The sequence below is a fragment of the Gracilinanus agilis genome, chromosome 1 (genome assembly GCF_016433145.1).
Source record: "Gracilinanus agilis isolate LMUSP501 chromosome 1, AgileGrace, whole genome shotgun sequence".
Classification (NCBI taxonomy): domain Eukaryota; kingdom Metazoa; phylum Chordata; class Mammalia; order Didelphimorphia; family Didelphidae; genus Gracilinanus; species Gracilinanus agilis.
The window spans coordinates 707016881-707034625 of NC_058130.1; the positions used below are offsets into that span (position 1 = coordinate 707016881).

Sequence of the window (17745 nt, forward strand, 5' to 3'; positions counted from 1 at the left end):
TCTCAGGAATTTGATAAAGTAATTAATAACTAATATTTCTATCAAATTTCGAGGCTTGAAAAGCCCCTTACAAATATTATCTCATTTCATTCTCAGAACAACCTTGGGAGGTAGGTGCTATTATTATCTCCATTTTACAATTGAGAAAATTGAGACAGAAGAAATTAGATAACTTGCCCAGAGTCTCACAGCTAGTAAGTGTTTGAGGCAGGATTTGAACTCAGGTTTTCTTGACCCTGAGCCCTGCACTCTATTCACTGTACTATCTAACTGACTATCTGCATGGGATCATCAGGGAAGGATATAAAGGGAAACACATGCATCCCAGGATTTGATTCCAAAACAAGTAATAGCAAGGGGCAAGATTCAGAATCCCTTAAGATCCAACTGTAATTCCCCAAAGAGGACTAAATTATGTGTACTTTGGACCTTAGCTTACTGACCAATCTTTGTGGGGTCTTGAGGGATATAAAATTGGTGATTCTCATGGGTGTTATTATGCCTCATTTTTTTAGCCATTCTCTAATTTATGGGTACTCCCTTAGTTTTCAAAGAAAGCTGCTGTTAAGAATTTTTTAAAATATGAGTCTTTTTCCTCTCTGATTTTTTGGAAATATAAGCATACAAATAATACTTCTGGGTCAAAAGTATGTACAACTTAGTAACTTTCTGGACATAGGTCTAACTTGCTTTCCATATTCTCTGGATTAATTCAGTTTCAGCAACAGTGCATTAGCATGCCTGTTTTCCCACAGCCTCTTTAATAATTTTCATTCTCATTTTTTGTCATCTTTGACAATCTGATGTATATATAGTAGAAGCAAAATTTGCTTTACTTTGCATTTCTCTTTTAGTGATTCAAAGCATTTTTAATATGGCAATTGATAGCTTGTATTTCATCTTTTGAAAACTGTCTGGTGGGTCCCTGGACCAGAAAAGTTTGATGGGGGAGAGAGAAGATAAAAATAAAGTCAGATCTATGTTTAAGAATGTTACTGTCTGTCCTTTGTTTTTGAAGAGGATCAATGACACAATGGAGTAATGTCTTGATTTGAACATGAATTGGATTTAAGTGAGGCAGAGTTTTACAAAGCCATCAGCCTTGCTCTCTCTTCCAGAGTCATTAAAGTTCCAACTGAGTAAAATCTTTTATCTTGAGGCAAGATAAAAATCAGAATGACCAGTAATGGCCTGGGATGCAGTGGATGACCTTGGCATCTTTGATGACCAAGCACTAAGTGCTCCACAGCCTTTGTCTCAGCCACCTCCACAGCCATCAGAACAAATTGTTCTCATCTGCCCATTTACAGGGGAAGTCTTCACGTGGTTGGGGTAGGTTCCCCAGTAATTAAGCAATGGGTTTGAAGATTTTCAGTTGCCCTCAAACCTGGATTAGCCCATCTTTTGAGACAGTTTTACCTTGATGTAAAGGATGTGGCCACTGCGCATGCTACAGTTTATTGGAGTCAGAGGTGAGAGGTAGGTGAAAAGTAAACAACAAAGATGAATGGTGCTTAATACATGCTTATTCACTGATTCTTTACTACTCTTGATAGTTAAATTGGTCTTCTGGTACTAAGGGACACATTTTTCCTTTATGAAACAATATTGCTTACATAATTATAATGCTTAATAATAATAGCACTTTAAGGTTTGTAAAATATCTACCTGTATTAGTTCAAATGATCCTGATAACAATCCTAGAGGGTAGGTGTTATTATTATCCTCGTTTTATAGATTAAACTCACAAAATCTACCTTTCAGTTAGTTGTGAAACTAATAGTCATTATTTAATCATTTCATAGTCTCTAAGTATCTGATTTATTACTTGATGAATTTTAGCTTCCCAAGCCTTAGAAGCAATCATATGCAAAATAGCAGATGGACCTCAATGCCCTGGAGTTACATTCCTTTCTCTATATATATCTATCATATATATACCCTCCCAGTTCTCTATTGAGTCTTAATAGTTTATGTCTCCCACTGCTTATTTGAAATTACTTTTTCACATATGGATTTCATAATTTTAATACGCAAAAGTTCTTTTTTATGCCTCTTTAAATTATCAAATGTGAACTTGGTGGAACCAATGTTATGTAGAAACTGCCTAAGGAATGAGCTTACTCTCTCTAGAAACTGAAATAGTATAATCATCCAGAAACATTTATTAAAAACCTACTAAGTACTAAGAGCTGAGCTAAGTGGTAGGCATACAAAGAAAGGAAAAGCAAAAGATTATTCCTGCTCTCAGTCCAATCGGAAGAAAACATACAAACAACTATTTGCAAACAATGTATATTGTTGTTCAGTCATCTCCATGGTGTCCTGCTCTTTATGATGCCATTTAGTTTTTTTCATGGCAAATTACTGGAGTGGTTTGCCATTTCTTTCTCCAGTTCATTTTACAGTGAGGAATTTTTTGTTTTTTTTGTTTTTAAATCCTTGTACTTTCAGTGTATTGTCTCATACGTGGAAGAGTGGTAAGGGTGGGCAATGGGGGTCAAGTGACTTTGCCCAGGGTCACACAGCTGGGAAGTGGCTGAGGCCGGGTTTGAACCTAGGACCTGCTGTCTCTAGGCCTGACTCTCACTCCACTGAGCTACCCAGCTGCCCCCACAGATGAGGAATTTGAGGCAAACTAGGTTATATGATTTGCCCACAGTCACACAGCTAGTAAGTGCCTGAGGTAGAATTTGAACTCATGAAGCTGAGTCTTCCTGATTCCAGGTCCAGCACTCTAACCACTGCACCACCTAACTGCCCCTACAAACAAGATATATGAAATATAAAATGGTGAAAATCAACAGACACTAGCATTAAGGGGAATTATACTGTGAAAGATTTTTTTGCAAAAGGTAGCATTTTACCTGAGACTTGAAAGAAAGCAGGAAAATTAGGAGACAAAGATAAAGAAAAGGAGTTCCTTAAATATGGAACAGCCAGCAAAAAAGCAGTGTCGGGAAATGCAAAGCATAAGGAACAAAAGCAGGTCAGTCACTATATCACAGAGTGGATGGAGGAACCTAAAGTGTAAGAATACGTAAGAATACTTGAAAGATAGGAAGAAGCCAGCATGTAAAGGGCTTTAAAAGCCAAACAGAGGATTGTATATTTGATCCTGGAAGCAAAAAGTAGCCTCTATAGAGGACTGAATAGGGTCAGGGTGGGTAGGGAGTTGGTCAGACCTACATTTAAGGAAGATAAGTTTGACAGTCAAATGGAAGAAAACTGGTATGAGATATTTGAGGCAGAAAGAACAACTAGCAGGCTATTTGCGATATTCTAGTCATGACATAATGAAAGCCTGCACCATTGTCAGTCAATAAACATTTATTAAGAACTCACTACATTCCATGCACTGTGCTGAGCTCTGAGGATATAAAGAAAGACAAAAAACAGTCCCTATACTTGAGGAGCTCATAGTATAATGGAGAAGTTCATAATATAATGAAGGAGCTCCCAATATAATTGCACCACCATGGTGGTGGAAGTGTCAGAAAGGGGAAATGTTATGGGAGATGTTACAATATGACTTGACAGTTGATTAGATATGGGGGGTGAGAGAGAGAAAGATCTCAAGGATGGCACTTGGTTTGAGAACTTCTCAACAGTGAGAGGACAATTAGGAAGAGGGGAAGGTTTGGGGAAGAAATAATGAGTTCAGTTTGGGGCATATTGAGTTGAAAATGCCTATAAGACATTCAGTTCAAGAAATCTAATCAGTGTTTGGAGATGTAAGACTAAGGATTGGCAGAGTGGTTAGAGTTGGTTAAGTAGATTTGAGAGTCATCAGTATAAAGATTTAATTTGATAATTGAATCCCTGGGGATCGACGAAATAACCAACTCAGATAGTATAGAGGGAAAAGAGAAGAGAGTCCAGAATCCCTTGGGACATCTATTGTTAGAGGGCATGACCATAAAGAGTAAGAGAATCAGGAAAGACTAATGTCCCAAAAAAACCTATGGGGAAAAGAATATCAAGGAGAAATGGGTCATGACAAGGAAGCCAAGAAGAATAAGGATTGAACAAAAGCTATTAGATTAAGAGAGTGTGCCGCCCACAAGTGTCAGGAAGAATGATCTCTGTTCCTGTTCTTGCTATATCTTTAAAGTAAATATCCCTTCATAAAAGCTAATTAATGTTAATTAGGCAAATAGAACTAGGGTATTAGTCACTGAAAGCTGACAGGTGGGAGTAGCATATGCCAGTGGCATTAGAAAAAGACATTCCAACTCCTGAAGTGTACTCCTAAAAGCCTCAGGAAGAGATGTAGCTGACCTACACTGTAAGAGTAATCCCAGAAAGTACTCACTACATATAAGCATGTAGCAAGGCAATAATATCTCCCACATGTAAAATGGAGATATTATATGGCTTAAAGTTACATAGAATAGACATCTTTAGTCTTTTCTCTCCACACTCTTCTTCTCCAAGGGAGATTTTGTTTCTTGACAGAAGTGTGTGAAGGTTGGTCACTCTGCTCTCCTAAGAAAGAGGAGGTTCCAGGCTAGAATTTTATTATCTGTTACTTTATATATTGTTACTTTGGGGATGTGGGTTTCAGGTTTAAGCTAACTTCAAATCACTTTTTCATTAATGGGGGGGGGTGAGAATCCCAAGTTTTATATCTAAGGCCTGACTCCCTTCCCACCAAATGTCAGTTCTACAATGAAATACCCAAAAAACCTATTTATCCAAGTTCATGGCAAAAACAGAAATCAAAGGAGGTATTCAGAAGAGAATATATACCAGAAGATAGAGAGAGAAAGAGCTTCCATTTGGAATGAGGTAACTCAGCTCAATGAGAGAGTCCTAGAGCTCACTCAAAGGGAATTTCCTGAAGTTCCTGAAGTGTAGCAAGTTGGGCATAGGGACATGATGGAGACTGCAAGTTCCTCTCATATCTGCTTCTTTCCAGAGTTTTTTCTTTAGAAAACTAAAGTGAAATTAGCATCTTCCATCTTCTGACATGAACCTAGTAGCCAGAAGCACCTAAAGAATTTTAAAAGACTTAAAAAAGGAAGTAAATCTCTTCTGCTTTCATCAACTCCCAAACCTGCTCTTTCCTACACACAACTATGAGGCATCACTGTCCACCAATGAAAGGTGAGTCCCATGCCAATGGGCTTTAGGATTCAGTTTATATACACGAATACCTATATATGTGTACATATTACACATAAAAGATAGTAGTCTATGTTTTCTCATGATACACAATTTCAGATCCCATTCTTAGACTCTCTTCTTTTAATCAGCTGTTCACTTCTCAAATCTTCTTTAGCTTCTAGAGAATCTTTAGAAATCTTCTTTAGATCAACTGTAATTCGCACCACATATGTATTCACTCTCTTGCCAAAAATATTCAGCAGAATAGGTGGTATAATGGATAATTTATTGGACTTGGAGTCAGGAAGATCTGAATTTAAATTTAGTCTCAGATACTTATTAGCTGCATGACTCTGGACAAGTCATTTAACCTCCATTTCTTCAATTACAAAATAGAAATAATAATAGCACCTATTTCCCAGAGTTGTTATGAGGATTAAGTGAAATCATATTTTTAAGTATTTGGCATAGTGTCTAAAATGTAGTAGACACTATATAAATGCTAGCTAACAATTATTATTAGCTAGGTTATTCCCATTTTTATAAGTTGTCTCCATAAGTCTCCAAGTGTATAGATTAGTTGTCAGCTTTTACAGATCTTGTGCGATTCCATACCACAACCATGAAACAGGTCACTGGAGAATAGTAGGTCTCTGTCCGGAACCAGCCAGATACAACTGTGGGGTCCGTGAAACAGCCACCTGAAAAGACCATAGGGGGAGGGAGGAGAGTCCAAGCACGCAAGAAGACAAGGGAGTCTAATGGAGCATGGCCCGTTTATTGCTGGTATGGGGCAAGAATATATATGTTCAGGGTGAGGGGGCTGGCGGTCGGGATGAAGAGAGAAAGGGACAAGTAGTTACGAGGCAGGAACATGGAAAAAGAACACGCAGTTATGTGGAAAGTCTGGAGGAGGTTTTGCAACTATGCCCCCGCCCAAGCGGGGCTCATAATCCATATCGTTCTCGAAGAGTTACTATTTTTATTTTATAGTCTTGGCTCCTAACAATTCCCCCTTTCTTTATTTTTAAATGAAGGGCATAATAACTAAGTGCACTCCTTTTGACCGTTGTTTCCTCCAAGTCTATACCATTTTTCTCAAAGCACCTTATGTTTCCCAGTTGATCCATAGATGATATTCGCAGCGATGGCCCCTGTCTTAGGCTGCTACACAGGGGGAGTTACTCGACCATCAAGGGTCGAGGACCTGTGCTATTCCCGTCATTGGGTTACCGCCCTGTTGAAAAATGTAGACGAGTATCGTGAGGTTGTTCCGCGTCCGTTATCTCAATACAATGGTATTGAACCGTAGGAAACTTATCAAGGGCTGAGTCAACGTTTGATTTAATGAATTTGGTTAGATGTTGGAAAACCCAAGGGCCAAAAGTAAGAGCTAATAAAAGAATGAGAAGTGGTGTAATAATAGTAGGGATCAGAGTAGATAGCCAAGGGGAGTTTTTAAGGAGTGTATTAAACCATCCTTCTCGTGCCTTGGCCTCCCTCTTCTTCTGAGCTAATCGCTCTCGTAATTTTGCCATGGATTCTCGGGCAATACCGGTATGGTCTGCGTAAAAGCAGCATTCTTCTTTAAGTACAACACATAACCCGCCCTCTTTTAGGAATAAAAGGTCAAGTCCCCGTCTATTCTGTAAAACAACCTCCAAAAGGGAGGTGAGAGATTTTTCTAGGGCTGTAACTGATTTTTCAATATCCTCAAGGTCTGCAACAAGTGCTGTATGGAGAGATTGGAGATAGCGTGTTTCCACAAGAGCTGCGGTCCCGGTACTAATGCTGGCAGCTATTCCTCCGAGGCCTAGGAGGGTGATAATAGAGAGAGAAAGAACTTCTCGTTTATGCCGTAAGGCAAAAGGGTCAATTGTTGTTAAAGCGTAGGGGCCATAATGATAAGTAATGCGGGGCCAAAGGGATATAAGGATACAGAATTCAGAGGAAAAATTGAAACGGGTCCCTATAATGCATTTAGTGAGGCCGGTGTTACATGCCCAAAAGGTGTTATTGGGTGCAATCAGGTAGAAACTACCTAGATGCCTCTGCAGAGTGGAATTACATAAAGAATCATAAGGAGAGGGTGGTTTCCCCAGGCAGAGACCAGACCCTGAGAGATCAGAAATAGTAAGCTTGGGGGGTTCGTGAAAACAATGTTCAGGGGGCTGGATGTAGTAATCAGGATCGAGGTTTAAAGCAAAAGCTTCATAGTAAGGAGGGGCAGCAGGAAGGCATAACCAACAGTCTCTAGTCTTATCAGGTTGAGAGAAATTTAGGGCCGTATATGCACCGAAGATAAGGTTGAGGAGACGCTGAGAGGTAGAAGCAGGAGGGAGGTAAGGGATTGGGTTTGGGGTCAGGTGAGGTCTAGACTTGGCAGAGATTGAATGGGGTCTGGAGTTATCAAGGGGAGTGTGGGTAACAGAGGGGAACCGTACTGGCGGAAGGGGGGGAAGTGGGGGTTGTCGCTCAGTGAAAATAGTATTAGGGCCAACCGAAACTGTGATGGTTTTGATTCGGAGGCGGATAGTCATAAGAACAACATCATCTGGGCCTGTCTTATAAAGGCGCAATCCCCAGGTGAGGCCGTCGGTCCATCGGGAATCCAATTTCCCGGTGTTGGTAAAAGAGATGTTAAGGGGATTACAATTAGGTATCTTAGGGGGATTATTCAAAATACAAGAAGGCGGTCGAAGTCTGCTCGTAATTTGGATAAGATCCCGGTTTTTTGGGACCCATTGTACAGTACCAATAGTCTCACACCCCCAGATGGCACAGAATCCTTCAGAAAGACCACCACAAAAGTCAGGTTGGGAGAATCCTGGACAACCGTAGATGGGGAATGTAGGTATCATTTTCGTCCCGGGCGGAGGTGGAGTGGCAGGTGAACAGTAGTGAAACGAGGAGGAAGAAGGGTTTCCTAGCTGACAAAAGTCAATTAAAAGCTTGGGGAACCAAGTGAGAGGAGGCATGTTCTGTGAAGTGACCCGCGAAAGAATTCTTTGGTTGATCAGTTAATGATTTCCCAGGTTTGTCTGGCAGGGAAGTGAGGGCTCCGACCGTGGCAGGCAAGGAATAACTGGAAGATGTAGAGGAGGCATTTCCAAGGAGAGGTCATCTTCTTGCGGAATGAAGAGAAGATTTCTCAGGGGTAAGCCCTGGGCCATCAAAATTAGTGTCGGGGGTAAAGGTTTTGATCAGCCTAGACGGGACCCAGCGGGCATTATTCGCTGTTTTATCAAAGATGCAGGCGGAACCTTTTCCCCAGGTAAGGACAGGGTCAGGGCCGCACCAGAGGCCAGTGAGGGGGTCACGCCAAAGGACTGTGGCCAAATTAGATGAAGTATGCGGATGCCAGTGGCGATCAGCAGCAGAACGCCCTTCAGCATCCAGCGTAAGGAAATTAAGAACAAAGAGGGCGTGAGCAAGAAGCAGAGTCTGATTACCATTTAACGGGTAAAGAGTCTCTTGAGCCTTGAGTTTAAAAAGAGTATTTTTAAGAGTTTGGTTTGCTCGTTCGACAATACCTTGCCCTTGGGGGTTATAAGGTATGCCTGTAACATGTTTTGTGCCTAATTGGGAACAAAATTGTTTAAAGGCTTGGCTGGTATAGCCAGGGCCATTGTCTGTTTTGATGGAGAGAGGTTTCCCCATCATAGACATAGCAAGAAACATATGTTTGATAACATGTTTAGTGGCTTCCCCGGATTGTGCAGATGCAAAAAGAAAGCCACTAAACGTATCAATGGAAACATGAACATACTTGAGTTTAGCAAAAGAGGGGACGTGGGTGACGTCCATTTGCCATAGATGGCCGGGAAGAAGGCCACGGGGATTAATCCCCAAATGGGGTTCAGGCAAGAGAGTAACACAATTCTTACAATTTTTCACAATTGACCTGGCCTGTTCCCTGGAAATTTTGTAGGCTAGGCGAAGGGATTGAGAGTTGAGATGGTGAAGCCTGTGTGCCTCTGTAGCGAGGGAAACAGGATCAGGCGAGAGGGCAGGAGGGGTGGACGTAGATGCTGAGGCAATTAAGCGAGTGTGTTGATCTGCGAGATTGTTCCCAAAAGATAAGGGGCCTGGGAGGCCGGAGTGGGCACGTATATGGCCCACAAAAAAGGGACAAGACCGTGATCGAATGGCCTGCTGGAGTTGGAAAAAAAGAGAAAAGGTAGCGGTTGTTGGCTGAACTGCAGGAACAATTTCGAGTCGGAGTAGGGATTGGACAACATATCTGCTATCCGAGTAGAGATTGAATGGAGTATCAGGCAGAGAATGAAAAACTGTTAAAGCAGCATAAAGTTCCACCAGCTGTGCAGACTCATAAGGAGTTCGGATAGAACGAGGGTGATTGTTCATGACTATGGCAGCAAGGCCAGTTTTGGAACCATCCACAAAGATTGTGGGTGCCCCTGAAATGGGGGAAAATCGGGTATAGAGTGTGAATATGAAGGGAGTAAAATTGAAAAACTGTAGCAATTTGTTACTGGGCATGTGATTGTCTAAAATGCCCTGAAACGTGGAAATGAGTATAGTCCAATTATCATTCTGAGATTTAAGCCAGTCGAGCTGTTCTCTGCTGTAAGGGGATACTATGTGGTCAGGGGGACGGCCGAAATGGCGTGTGGAAAGGCAAATGCCTATCATAGCTATATGAGCAATCAAATCGGGGTAAGAGGCAAGAATCTTCCAATTGTGCATGGGGAGATGTATCCAAATGAGGGGAGAAGGATCTTGCCATAGGAGTCCAGTGGGAGAAAATTCAGTGGGAAAAATAAGGAGGTATAAGGACAATTCTGGGGAGAAGTATCCAATATTCTGGGTGGCTATAGCCTGTTCTACCTTTTTGAGAGAAACTTCACCTGCTGGAGTCAAAGAACGAGGGGAGGAAGGGTCAGCATCCCCTCGCAGGATATCCTCCAAAGGACGGAGGTCTGCCTTGGAAAGTTGCAGGTAGGGGCGTAGCCAATTAATATCCCCTAGAAGCTTCTGAAAGTCATTAAGAGTCTTAAGAGAAGAGCGTTTAAGCTTGACTTTATTAGAAAACAGCCGGTCGGGTTCAAGTCGAAATCCTAAAAAGGTGAAAGGGTATTGAGTTTGAATTTTGTCTGGGGCAATGCTAAAGCCACGGGCTTGGAGTGCGCTAACAATAGCCTGGGCTATAGTCTGAGCCAATGAGGGGGAAGGGGCAGCAATGAGGAGATCATCCATGTAATGAATGAGATAGGCTAAAGGATACTGAGTCCTAATGGGGTCAATAGATTGAGCAACAAATTTTTGACATAGTGTCGGGGAATTTGCCATTCCCTGTGGAAGGACTCGCCAATGAAATCGGGGGTTAGGCCCTATGTGATTGACTATGGGAATGGAGAATGCAAAGTGAGGGCTATCAGAGGGATCAAGAGGAATTGAGAAAAAGCAATCCTTAATATCAATGACAATTTTGCTGAACCCTTTTGGGATGGCAGTCGGGAACAGGAGACCTGGCTGTAAGGCCCCCATGGGAAGCATGGTTTTATTAACTTCACGTAGGTCCTGTAGAAGTCTCCATTTCCCTGATTTCTTTTTAATAACAAAAATAGGTGTATTCCAGGGGGAAGTAGAAGGTTCAAGGTGTCCAAGAGAAAGTTGCTCCTGCACTAGCGTTAGGGCAGCTTGAACCTTCTCAGTTGTTAAAGGCCACTGATCAATCCAGACAGGAGAATCAGACTTCCAGGTAATTTTATCGGCCTGGATTGCAGGGGGATCAGTGGCCTTTATGAAAAATTTTTTGATCCAAGTCCTCTTTTATCAGTTTGGGCTGGGAGGGATATTGGATGTAAAATGCCTTGTTCATTTTTTCCAAGGCCTTTTCCTGGGAGGTATCCAGATTTTAGCATCATGGAGGTAACATCACTAGGGCTAACCATAAAGAGCCGCATCTGGGCCAGAATGTCTCTGCCCCAGAGATTAACGGGGAGTCCTGCGACTACGTAGGGGCGAGTAGTACCACTATTACCCTCAGTATCTTGCCAATTAAGGAGCTTAGTACTTTGGAGTGTGTCTTGGACCTGACCTATTCCTGACAAATGAGTAGATGAGGGTTGAAGGAGCCAAGCTCAGGGCCAATGGGCCTGGGAAATAACAGTGGAGTCTGCCCCTGTATCTAACAATCCCATGAAGGTTTTTCCTTCAATCTTTAATTGAAGAGTAGGTCGGGATTCGGTAAGCTGTTGTACCCAATAGATGTTGGAAGAGCCGGGTAAAGAAGGGCCCCGTTTTTGAGTTACAGTGGGAAAGTTTCCAATCATGGGAAGGGGTAGGGCTTGAGCCAGGCGCCTACCAGCTGGGATAGTAACGGGGCCATGTGGAGATTCTACGATAAGTTTTATCTCCCCTGTGTAGTCGTTGTCGACAAGGGTGGGGTGCACCACTACACCTTGCAAGGTGGTGAGTGCTCTGCCAATAACCATAAAAAACATGCCAGGGGGCGGCGGTCCGAATTCGCCAGTAGAGATGACTATTGGACCTTCTTCAGGAGTTAATATTCGGGTGGAGGTGGCACAGAGGTCCAGGCCTGTGCTGCCTGCTGTGGCTCGAATAAGGGAACTGGGCAGGGGCTCCCATAGGAGCCCCGCATCCCGTTTCCCTGCATCAGGGGAAGGGCAGGTCGGGACCGGCACTCCCGAGCCCAATGTTGACCCTTCCGACATTTGGGGCAAACTTTAAATGGTGGCCGATTGGCCGAGGGAAGTGCGGGAGCCTGCCTAGGATTGTAATTAGAGGAGCATTCGCGGGCGAAATGGCCAGATTGCCCGCATCTAAAACAATTCCGGGGAATATTAGGACAAGAAGCTTGAATAGCTGCTCCGATGGCTAGGGAGATAGACTTGTTCAATTTGTAATCATAGGCATCGATGTCGCTGCATAAGCGGATCATGCCGTTCAGATCAAGATCTCTGGCTTTCCCCCTTAATGCCATTTTACAGGCAGAGTTAGCATTTTCAATTGCCAAATGTCTTACTACTGGGTTATCAGAGCCATCCTGACCTAAGACTCTCTCAGCGGTTTCGAGGAGTTTTGCAACAAACTGGGCATAAGGTTCATTGGCACCTTGAAGGATTTTTGAGAGGGGTGCCGTGATAGCTCCGGCGGCAGGGACTGCTCGCCAGGCAGCCATAGCGGCATGGGCCGTTTGCATAAGCAGTCCGGGGGGCAGCTTCATTTGTTGATTTTCTAATGCAAAATGGTCACGGCTGACGAGTTTGTCGGTCATCCAGGCAGCCGTTTGAGCACTCTTAGAGTTAAGTTTGGCCTGATTTTCTGCTCTTTCAAGGAACTCTGCTTTCCAAATTAAAAATTGTCCCCTGGAAAGGACAGACTGTACAACTTTGAACCATTCGGAAGGGAGCATATGACCTTCTCCTCCAAGTCCTTCAAGGATGGAGAGGGTAAAAGGGGCATTGAGGCCATAATTTTTAACTGCCAAATGTAGATCTTTGATGTGTTTAAGTTTTAGTTTTCTATAAATTGGCCTATGAGAGTGGGGAGCGTCTAAAGTGTCAGCGGCTCTGGAGCGTGCAGAAGTCTCACCCTCCTCCTCCCCCTCTTCTTCCTTTTCAGAGTCGGAAGAATCATGTGGAAGGGGGGTTTCTAAAGGGAGGTTTTCGGGGGCAATCTCTGCAGCCTGGTGATGTCTAGTAACAACAGGAAAAGCAAGAGCAGAGTTCTTAAACTTTGTCATAATTTTTGGCTGCAACGGCTTGGTATTACTGTTTAGTGGCCGGAAAATATTGAGCTGTAAGTCCTGTAACTGATTGGTTAATGTATAAACTTCCCTTTGTAAGTCTAAAAACTGCCTAAGGTCAATAACCTGTTTGCTAAGTTGGCTTGTGGCTTCTTTGAGGTCAGCCGAACCTGGGAGAGCTGGAAAAACACGTTGGGGAATGGGGGATGGAAGATTGTAGGGAGGAGGTCTGTGCCCGAGAGAACCATTGTTATGGTAATGGGCTGCCTCCTCCTCCAATTCTTTTTGGTAAGCAGGATTAAGTATGCTTTCTTGAGGAGGGTCTGTATATAGAACTGGATAAAGGTGTGGTTTTGTTTTTGTGGGGACTAAGGGTTCCTCGAGAGAGGGGTTTTTGATAGGTTCATCTAAAAAGGACGAGGGGCGCTCATTCTCTTTAAAGGGCGAACTCTGTTCCTCAATTGAGCTCATTTCTTCAGTTTTAATTTTAGATTCCAAAATAGCGTCCTCAGCCAAGCTGAGGAGGTGCGAGATTTGTTTACTAGTATCGGCTTCTTTAAGAATGTCACGGATCAAGCCGTAGAAAGAAAAGTAATCATCTGGAAATTCCTGGCCAGATCTTAAAAGGCCGTTTAATTCTTTTCCCACTTTGTTCCAAGTGAGTGGGTGTATACCTGGGCCATGTAGTATGAGCCAAGGGCACTGTTTTTCTATAAAGCAAAAGAACCGGAATAGATTTTTTTTTCTTAATTCTAATACCTCTCTCCCTGAGACTACTTTTTAATTCTTTAACAAATAACGCTTCCTTCGAGAGTGTCTTACCCATCATTCACACACTTGCACTTCCCCACGTTCTTGCCGTCGCTTGTGCTTAGGTGGACGGTATAATCCCCCGTCAGGATCCTACCTTCAGGCAGGCACCCTACTACACAGTATGCGAATCGCAGACTATCTCCACTCAGAATCTCTTTCCACACACACACACACACACACACACACACACACACACACACACACACACATTACCCAGATCCGACACCTCTCAGTTTAATGCCTATGGTGATGGGACAACTTACCCTGCCTCAAGGTTGTCCAGTCAACCTCTACCCGTTACTTTAGTTCCCGGCCGCGAAGTGTGTTCCTCAGTTGTCCTTTTAAGCTGTTTTCTCCATGCCCCACGTTGGGCGCCACTTGTCCGGAACCAGCCAGATACAACTGTGGGGTCCGTGAAACAGCCACCTGAAAAGACCATGGGGGGGGAGGGGAGTCCAAGCACGCAAGAAGACAAGGGAGTCTAATGGAGCATGGCCCGTTTATTGCTGGTATGGGGCAAGAATATATATGTTCAGGGTGAGGGGGCTGGCAGTCGGGATGAAGAGAGAAAGGGACAAGTAGTTACGAGGCAGGAACATGGAAAAAGAACACGCAGTTATGTGGAAAGTCTGGAGGAGGTTTTGCAACTATGCCCCCGCCCAAGCGGGGCTCATGATCCATATCGTTCTCGAAGAGTTACTATTTTTATTTTATAGTCTTGGCTCCTAACAGGTCTCCCTATTAACAAATGCAGCATCAGAATCTTCATCCTGGATTCATAGATCTCTACTACTCAAAGACATGTTTGTGAGATAACTAGTGTGTCTGTCTGTCTCTGTCATAAGGTCTATGGAAATACTTTTATCAATGAATCATAACATGTCAGCCTTGGGAGAGACTTCAGAAGGGACTGAGTCCAATGTATACCTGAATAAGAATCCCTTCTATAACCTACCTACCCAATGATCACCCAGGTTTTACTTAAAGACCACATCCTAAAATAGCCCTTGTCATTTTGAGTAATAACATTTTAGGGAACTTTTCCTCACATAAAGCCTACATTTAACTCTTCACAATTTCAATCCATTTCTCTTAAGGTAAAGCAGAAAAAGCCGAATCCCTCTTACATGAAGATATCTATTCAAGGATACTAGGTGGCCCAGTGGATAGAGTGCTAGACTTGGAGTCAGAAAGATCTGATTCTAAGTCTGGAATTTACTAGCTATGTAACTCTGCAAGTTAATTAATTACCTAAGTTTTCCTATATGTAAAAATGGGATAATAACAGCACTTAACCTCTCAAGATTGTTGTGAGGATCAAATGAGATAATATTTGTAAAAAGCCTGCATATTTTAAAGTGCCATATAAATATTCTCTATTCTTATGATGATGATGATTATGTGGCAGCTCTTAAACTACCAAAGTCACCATGTCCAAATAACCCATTCTTGTCCAGGATAAAAATCCTCATGCATAATCTCAAAAACCTTCATGATCATGATCCTTATTTCCCAAAAACATAAGATTGGAAATTACATCATGGATAGATTGTAGATATTGTCTTTAGCAGTAAGCTAATAAATTTTAACTTGGTCTTGAAGACAATAGGGAGTGTTATAAAGAAAGAGAGTCCTAAGGAGATATAGATATGCAGTGAGGTGGATGTATCTTTGTATTCTCCCAATCACCCTTGCTAGTTGTTATAATTTCCCCTTTCAATAACAGTTGCCCAGGGAAGGACCACAAAAGGTTAGTTGGATAGATAACCCTTTCAGGTCCAACCTGGGGTTGGATCAATTATTAATATTGGGCTCTGATTAGCCTCGGATCACGTTTTTCATCTGACTGCGTTGGCTCCTACCCCAAGGGTCGTGATATAAAGACCACTCAGGAAGGTACTTATTAAACACTCTTTATCTATAGTCTAAATCTGGAAATGATAATCAGGATAAGGATTGGGGATTGGAGACCCTGTCAATCTAATATCTATAACTAATCAACACTTAGGGCTGGAGGCTATTGATTTAATAGAAGCCAGAGCTTTGTTCTCCATAACCCCTCTGGCCCAGCTTAGCCACTGCCAAGCCAGAGAATAGTCTGCTCTTGATGCAGCTGTGTTGGTGATTTATTCTCTCAGCTTCTCACTATCAGTGTTTGGTGATGTACTAGCTCTCACAACCTTCAGGAAATATTCAGATCCTCTTCTTCATCAGACCTCCCAGCCTCCCTTCACCACCCAGGGACCCAGAGGCCTAAAAAGCTAGGAAGATTCAGAGACCTAAAGATATAGGGGACCAAAAATTAAAAAAAAAAAAAAAAACAAAGACCAAAACCAAAGATCCCCTCCAGGTGGCTGTTAAGGGTATTTATACTCCCAGGCCAACTGACTTTGCCCCTGGATCACAGTATCTGGGAATATTCCAATCTCTCCAACTGCCTCCCTTGTCAATCAAGGTGACATCCAACATTACTCAGGATTTGAATATAAGAGGAGCCTTTAAAAGTTTCTAGTTTTGAAAAAAAATGTGTTGAGAAAGTTTAATCAACCAAATGAAATGGAAAGAGAAGTATAGGGCAATAAAGGATAGCCCCTGCTTGAGTACAGACTATGCAATTGTAAAGGAAGTCATGGATGCTCAGGGAATCAAGGCTAAATGAAAAGAACTCAGTCTCTGATTGGTATTTACTGATAATCTAATGGATTATCTCTATACTGATGCATAAGTGAGAATTCCGTATAATGTGCACAATCCTTGTGTGAATAGAGATTATGAGGATTCAATTGACACTACCACCACCCTTGGCTTCACCTCTGTGATACGGTTTTTGAAGAATGATCTCCCTGAAATGTATCACTGTGTATCCCAGTAACACCATGATCGATGTTCTAACCAAAACCTGACCCTCTTCAGCTCCTCTGCTCTCCACTCTCCTCATGATACCAGTCACACAGTTTTGAGGGCCTTTGATGTGGGATCCTTAGGGAGAGGAGAAGAAGCTTCAGAGAGCACACCTTTAGACTAAATAAACTACCCTCCCAAAGATTTAAGATTCACTTGTAGAGAAGGACCCTCCTCATATCCTTTGACTGAAGTATCTGTCATCAGAAGTCATTTTTTTCTTTATAATATGATGGTCCTGAGTATTCTAAATCCCCTCATGCTTCATTCATACTCTCTCTTCTCCCTCTCAAATCTTCAGTCTTTCTTCTCTATCTCTATTCTTTCTTAAATCTACAAAGATGTTTGTTTCCACAATATTGTGGGGGATGGGGTCAGAGTTATATTTTAAAAAAAAAACATTTCACTTATCTTTTCCACCCAACTCGGTTGCTATTCCACATCTCCTCCCATTTTCCCATCCAAATTAAATCCCTTGAACTAAGCATTATCAGAGACATCATAGTATAATGGAGTGTTACCAAGTCTTGTCAATCCAACATTCTTTTTTTTTTATTTATTAATATTCATTTTTAACATGGTTACATGATTCATGCTCCTCCTTTCCCCTTCAGCCGCCCCCCCCCACCCCCCCCAACCCATGCGCATTTCCACTAGTTTTGTCATGTGTCCTTGATCAAGACCAATTTCCAAATTGTTGGTAGTTGCATTGGTGTGGTAGTTTCGAGTCCACATCCCCAATCATGTCCACCCCAACCCATGCGTTCAAGCAGTTGTTTTTCTTATATGTTTCCTCTCCTGCAGTCCCTCCTCTGAATGTGGGCAGCATCTTTACCATAAATCCCTCAGAATTGTCCTGGGTCATTGTATTACTGCTGGTTCAGAGGTCCATTACATTTGATTTTACCACAGAATGTCAGTCTCTGTGTATAGAGTTCTTCTGGCTCTGCTCCTTTCGCTCTGCATCAGTTCCCGGAGGTCTCTCCAGTTCGCCTGGAACTTCTCCAGTTTATTATTCCTTTTAGCACAATAGTATTCCATCACCCGCATATACCACAGTTTGTTCAGCCATTCCCCAATTGAAGGACATACCCTCCTTTTCCAATTTGTTGCCACCACAAAAAGCGCAGCTATGAATATTTTCGTACAAGTCTGTTTATCTATGATCTCTTTGGGGTACAAACCCA

General features: G+C 42.5%; 1 protein-coding gene across 1 annotated transcript in view; it reads right to left on the bottom strand.

Moving 5' to 3' along the window:
- Positions 1 to 17745, bottom strand: part of LOC123256111 — a 36570-nt gene that overhangs the window by 3886 nt on the left and 14939 nt on the right. The gene's annotated exons all lie outside the window — the stretch shown is intronic.